Here is a 6235-nt window from a genome sequence, read left to right on the forward strand (position 1 = left end):
CATAGGGAATGGGGGATCTTGTAACTGCAAACATCTAGCCAAAATTTTACACCAGCTTCCCTCCCATTCCTGCTATTTAATATGCAATAGTAGGTAATCCTTAGTATGTATTTAACATAGCATGCAATGGTATATCATCCTTAATATATATTTGACATGCAATGATGTGTACTCCTTAGTATCCAATGCTTGTCATGCTCAAAGTCGCTGCATAGAATCCAGTTGCAGCTATTCTAGAAGTACAGCCAGATCCATTGTGACATCAAACATTCTTTTCAAGAAAGAGGAACTGTTACGGTACGGGCAGTTTACTAAGACACTGTGCTCCGGAAGTCAGGATGGGACAGGCTGTTACAGAGTAAATGAATACAATGCACAGCAGGCAGAGAAGAGATTGTGTAATGTGTGCAAGAGGGGAGAGTCAGGCAGTGATCCTTGATGGGTGAATAAGGGATGTTCCAGCTACGCCAGTGCTGTGTCCAAGAATCAAGGCAGAAGTAAATAACAAGGGCTTTGTTCTAAGATTAAAAGTAACTGTCATTGCAAAACTCAACAAGTGTGCCCCAGCTTAGCGAGTCCCCATTGTTACTTCCCATCTCTTGTAATAGGCTGAATCCTTTCAGTTGGCTATTCCTTCCAGCTGCCTTAAAAGGAGACTTAGGAGGAAACTGCATGTTAAATCACCATATTTCTCCCTCTCCATACTCTCACAACCCAGCACTACGAAAGATAATCCTTAGTCCATGCAGGTAGTTATTTAGCTTGGACAGGCCATCTCTCTGGTTCACTCTCTGTCTGAATGGTTGAGGGAGTTGGGTATGTTTAGCCTGGAGAAGAGAAGATGGAGAGGTGATATGATAGCCATCTTCAAATATCTGAAGGGCTGTCACCCTGCTGCTCCGGAGGGTAGGACTACAACTAATGGATTCAAATTGCAATAGAGGAGGTTATAGTTAAGCATTAGGAAGAACCTCCGGACAGTAAGAGCTGTTTGACAGTGGAATGGGCTCCCTTGGAAGACAATGGACTCTCCTTCTTTGGAGGTTTTTAAACAGAGTTTGGATGGCCATCTGTCAGGGATTCTTTAGCTGTGATACCTGAATTGCAGGGGATGAACTAAATGACCATTGGGGTCACTTCCATCTCTACAATTATGTGATTCTATGATTCAAGGCAGGTTCTGGTGTCTGTAGTGCTGATGACACAGTGAAATCATCCAGCACAGCACAGCTCACCTGCCTCACTTTCCTACTCTGATGGAGCCAAATAAGAAACATCCCACACACAGTCATCAGAAAGGTCATGAGTATAATGTTCTGTTCTTTCAACCAGCTTACAGAGAGATGTTAATCTGTATTCTCCCTTCCACAATATCCCAGGTTTTTGGTTTTTCAAAAAGTATGCTTTATTTATGCATTTTCAGTAGTAAATACAGTTAAAATGTCTAACTCGAAAGCACCCCCATTTCCCCTCCCCCTCCTTCCCAGTCATCCCATATAATTCACAGAATTTGCATAGAATTCAGGTGTTTAACAAAACATGTGTAAATATTGAGAACAATTGTAAATATTGGGTAATGTTCATTCTCCAAGCAGATTGCCCCAGAGAGTCAATGGTAGTGTCTTCGTCCTGTTGTTTCTGACATGGAGGGGCGGGGAATGTACCATATGTCATCAAAATCTTAGATAGCTTTTCTATGAGTGCAACTCTATGAGTGCAAAATCTTAGTTTTCTATGAGTGCAACTCTTCTCATTGCATGCATCCTATATCAAATTAGCAGCTGATTTCCAATTTTGAGCTAAAACCTGTCCAGCAGCCACCATAAAAAGGATTAATAGTTCTTTAAACAAAAAGTCTTTTAAGCCTTCAGTAAACAAGTTTAATAATGGTAGTTTGGGATCACAGGGAACTGTTCCACTTCATCTATTCTTAAGCTATGAAAACCTTGAATCTTCTTGCAGCTCCACCACATGTGGCAATAAGATCCCAATTCTTAGCAACCTCCCCAACCTAGTGAGTTTGCTTGTGAGTTTGTTTTATAGCATCTGAGACCTACGTAGCATTTATTTCTGTCCTTGCTGATATAGACTTAAATGGTTGTTTTCCCCAAAATTTATGCCACTCACTTGGCTCAATATTACAGATCAAATCTGATTCCTACAGAGATTTTAAGGAACCTAGATTACCGTGTGACAGTAATTTTTAGATGTGTAGTATTTAGGAGAAGCTGTTCTATGGGTTTGAGTGGTCTGATGGCTTGAGACATCCCTATAGGGTTGGAAGGAAGTAAAGTGTTTTACTTGAATAGCCAGCCAGTCTGTATCCTAGTTTTTCTGTTAGCTGAGCGCCTATCAATAGGGCCTTTATACAGGTCCCTAATGGTATTAAAAAAATGTTTCCAGTCATTAAATTGTTGTTCCCTAGTTTTGCTATAAAACAGGGGATGGTGATAGAAAGCTATAAGAGGAAAGATGGCGGGAGCTAATCTTTTAATATAATCATAGAACTGTAGAGTTGGAAGAGACCCAAAGGGTCATCTACTCCAGTGTTTCCCAACCTTGGGCCTCCAGCTGTTTTTGGACTACAACTCCCATCATCCCTAGCTAGCAAGACCAGTGGTCAGGGATGATGGGAATTGTAGTTCAAAAACAGCTGGAGGCCCAAGGTTGGGAAACACTGATCTACTCCAACCCCCTGCAATGCAAGAATCTTAGCTAAAGAATCCCTGACAGATGGCCATCCAACCTCCATTTAAAAACCTCCAAGTCCATCACATTTTGAGGGGGTTTGTTCCATTGCTGAATAGCTCTTACTCTTAGAAAATTCTTCTAGATGTTGCGTTGGAATGCTTGGTCCATGTGGTTTGCAAATGCAGTTGGTTTTAATGCATCAGGAATGGAACAGCTGCTGCCTGTTTGCATTTGAAAGAATCTCATTCCAGTGAAATTCATGCACATTGCTGTGTTTCATCATTTAACATGTGCTACGTATATGGGATATATTATGATCCCTTGTCAGAATATCCTAGATTTCTTAACTCAAACAAAAAAAGCTGCATTCAAATTGTTGTTCATTCGCACCCCAATGTTGCTCTGTTTACACTTCAGATTCCATTTGTTTTTCCCCAACTATTTCATTCATCACAGATTCTGAAGATATGCCTGGTTTAGATTTTAAAACTCCAACAACATTCACTTCCGGAACGCAGGCTCCCCCTCCTTCCCTGAACTGAAGGTGACATCATTGGTGACTATGACAGAACAATAGGCCTAGGCCAGCCTTGGTCTGGATCTGGGGCATGGAAGGCTCAGAAACCTGTCTTGCTCTCTGTGCTGAGTCGATAGAAAGCTGTGGCTTTCTATGTTCCCTCCTAGAAACCTAATGGGGGAGGAAGATATGCTCCATATGAATAGATGTGTAAATAAAACCAATATTACAAAGACACCACAGTCCCCACTGATCTTCATTCTAAAGAAACTGAAAGGAAACTGATTCAAGTGTTACGGAACATAGTTTTGTTAGCTCTTAAAAAACGATGTGGGCCACCAGTTTGCTGGCCTTAATCTTTAAAGCCCCTAAATGGCTTGAGAATAGAGTGACTAGGTCCCACAAAGACTTGCCTTTCTCAGAGGACTCCCACACATGTTTTTTGAACTAAGGTGGATGGCAAAAAGAAGTGTTACCTCTGGAAAGATGTTCCCCTGGCCACATTCCTGATGACTTCCAGAAAGAGGCTGAAAACATAGTCAATCTCTTCCGCTTTTAATGTGGCTGCTGTTTTAATGCTGTTATTGGGGGTCTTAACTGATTAACTTTCCATTTTGTTGTTTTATTGCTTTTGTGGGACTAAGTCAAAGAAGCTCGGTGGTAAGAGCATCACACTTTGCATGCAGAAGGTCCCAGGTTCAGCTGCCAAGAAAATCCTGGGAAGACTCCCAACTAAGATCTTAATATTAGTTTTCTGATATATCCCCTCCCCACTGATCTTCCAGGATGAGAAGAGGTCTAAAGAGGGTGGCGCAGAGACAGCTGTGTCAGCAGAGTTCCAGACTGCATGGGAAGGACCCACAGGAGGAGGAGATTTAGGCAGCTGTGGGAAGGCGGGGATCTTCAGCCTCCACAATGGCTTCATAGGAGCAAGACCTACTGAGAAGAGTTGTTGTGCTCATTAGGCCTGGCTTTCCTGAGCTGACCTGGTTTCTGCTAATAAAGAGTTAACATCACATACTGTGTGTGATTTATTGCTGGCTGGCTCCCTGACAGTTGAATGCCTGTGGGTAGTCCCAAAACAGAGTCTGTTTCAACAAAAATTAAGGAAAGAGTGAAGATGGTGAACGTAGTCATGAATTTAGCCCAGAGCAGCAGAGTGAAATTGACAGCTTAAAAATGGCTATCTGGGATCTTGAACATCCAGTGGAGAATAGGAGGATCAGCTTTGGGCAACTGGCATACGTGAGACCTGCCCTTGCTCTGGAGTTGCTTGTTTCCTGTTGGTTTCGCTTGTTTGTTATATCATACTTTGGGTTCAGTGTTTCCAGTTGCTGGAAATCACAGAGGGGGCAACGCCCTTGACACCCAGCCATAGTTTTATTATACGTTTAATGGTCTTCTTGTTATAATTTTGAGGATCCTTTGGGTGGATTATAAATGAAATAAGGGTGTTCCAGAACCAGAGTTACTAAAAAACATCTGCTCCTCCAACTTCAATTTGTTTAAAAGCAGTTCCTTTCAAGCCCAAAGTCTCCCATGCAGCCCTTGGAGTACCCTTAAATCCTTTGTGAGCAAGAGACGTGCTGATTCAATTAAAATGTATAAAGGGAGCACGATGCTGACAAATTCAGTTGAATGATCAACCTTGAGAGACAGGATGGAGTTATCTTCCAGGGGTTTGCTTTTTGCTACATGACATCCCAATCTCCACGAGTCGTGCAAGATTCTGGGAGTTCTAGGTCGTGTTCAGGGTCGTGTTTCCATTGCGAATTCAGGGCACAGTGGAGTCTGTAGCACTTTAAGATATATGGTTTATTTTACACCTATATATGCCTAAAGTCTTCCAAGGATGGGGTGCAGAACATTATACCCCAATAGTGTCTCTCCTTGCCCCTCTCATAGTTCAGCAGCTGAGGTTTAAAGCAGCTGCCAGACATGGCTGATAGTCTCTCAGTGCAGTCTCCTCTAGCCAGAGCCAAGATGGTTTTGCCCTGCCCAGCAGCTCATGGAAGTCTGGGTTTGTTCTCCTTCCTCCTCCCAACACATCCTTCACCAAAAACCCAGCCCTCCTGCAAAACAACACTCCTTTTCAATCACCTCTCACACACTCATCGCCTTGGCAACATCTGTTTGGTACTAACCTGCGCAACTTCTTTGGTGTTATGGGTACCTGACCATCATTTCATAATGGCCTACATTCAACCACCCCAGCCAGACAAATTTGCACAAGCTAAACCCAGGAATTTCCGTAGGCACAGTTCAGGAAAACTGCTGCAGCCTGTATTTATCCCTTCAGTGTCCCAAATATTAGCTATAGTCAGACATTCATTCATTTCTTGGGTTTAGCATACCCATCAATTGCCCTGGAAAACCTGGGACATCCCATTTTTTCTTTTGAGACCACGGCGGCCATTTTGAGTGCCTTGCTGTCACGTGATTTTGGGCCGAGATCTTGCCCCAGAAAAAGTGGTTTTCCAGTTCCATGATCTCATGTGGCGCCCCAAAGGCAAGTGGAACATCCTCTCAGAGGACCATTTGGCCTATGTAAGCAGACTCACTCAGTGCCTGACTTCATCATCCTCATTTTCACCAGTGCTATATAGCAATATTGTTATTACAGTCGCCAGCCTGGCTGCTGAGCTTGCTGGAGCAGAGCAGAATACATTTGGGGGTTTGGGGAGGCAGTCCAGTAGCTTCTGAACTTTCATTAACATAAGCTCACTGATTTCTGTAGCAATATTGTTGCGAGATCAGAGCAAAATGCACTTAGGGGGGATTGGGGGCAGTCCAGCTTCTTCTGAAGGGTGATTTCAATAAGTGCTGGTGGGCGTGAACTTTACTTTTTGCTTTTTCACCGTAAATATAAATCTTGATTAAACCTCAAGTGTGGAATTGTTCAAACCTTTGGAGTTACGAAGCAACGTTTACTCCTTTGAGCATCAGGTACACCTGGCTATTTTATGCCTGGAAATCAGTAGAGAAACATGTTCCATCCCTTCAGCAGAAACAACTCAGTCGGGGATA

The 6235-nt window shown here is 42.9% G+C and overlaps 1 long non-coding RNA gene across 1 annotated transcript; it reads left to right on the top strand.

Annotated features, from left to right (window-relative positions):
• Positions 1-274: 274 nt before the first annotated feature.
• Positions 275-4226, top strand: LOC309346325. The gene is made up of 2 exons (XR_014158604.1): positions 275-497; positions 3994-4226. It is a non-coding gene; the product is annotated as an uncharacterized lncRNA (long non-coding RNA).
• Positions 4227-6235: the final 2009 nt, after the last annotated feature.

This window comes from Podarcis erhardii (genome assembly GCF_964252035.2).
Source record: "Podarcis erhardii genome assembly, chromosome: 7".
In the NCBI taxonomy this organism is placed as follows: domain Eukaryota; kingdom Metazoa; phylum Chordata; class Lepidosauria; order Squamata; family Lacertidae; genus Podarcis; species Podarcis erhardii.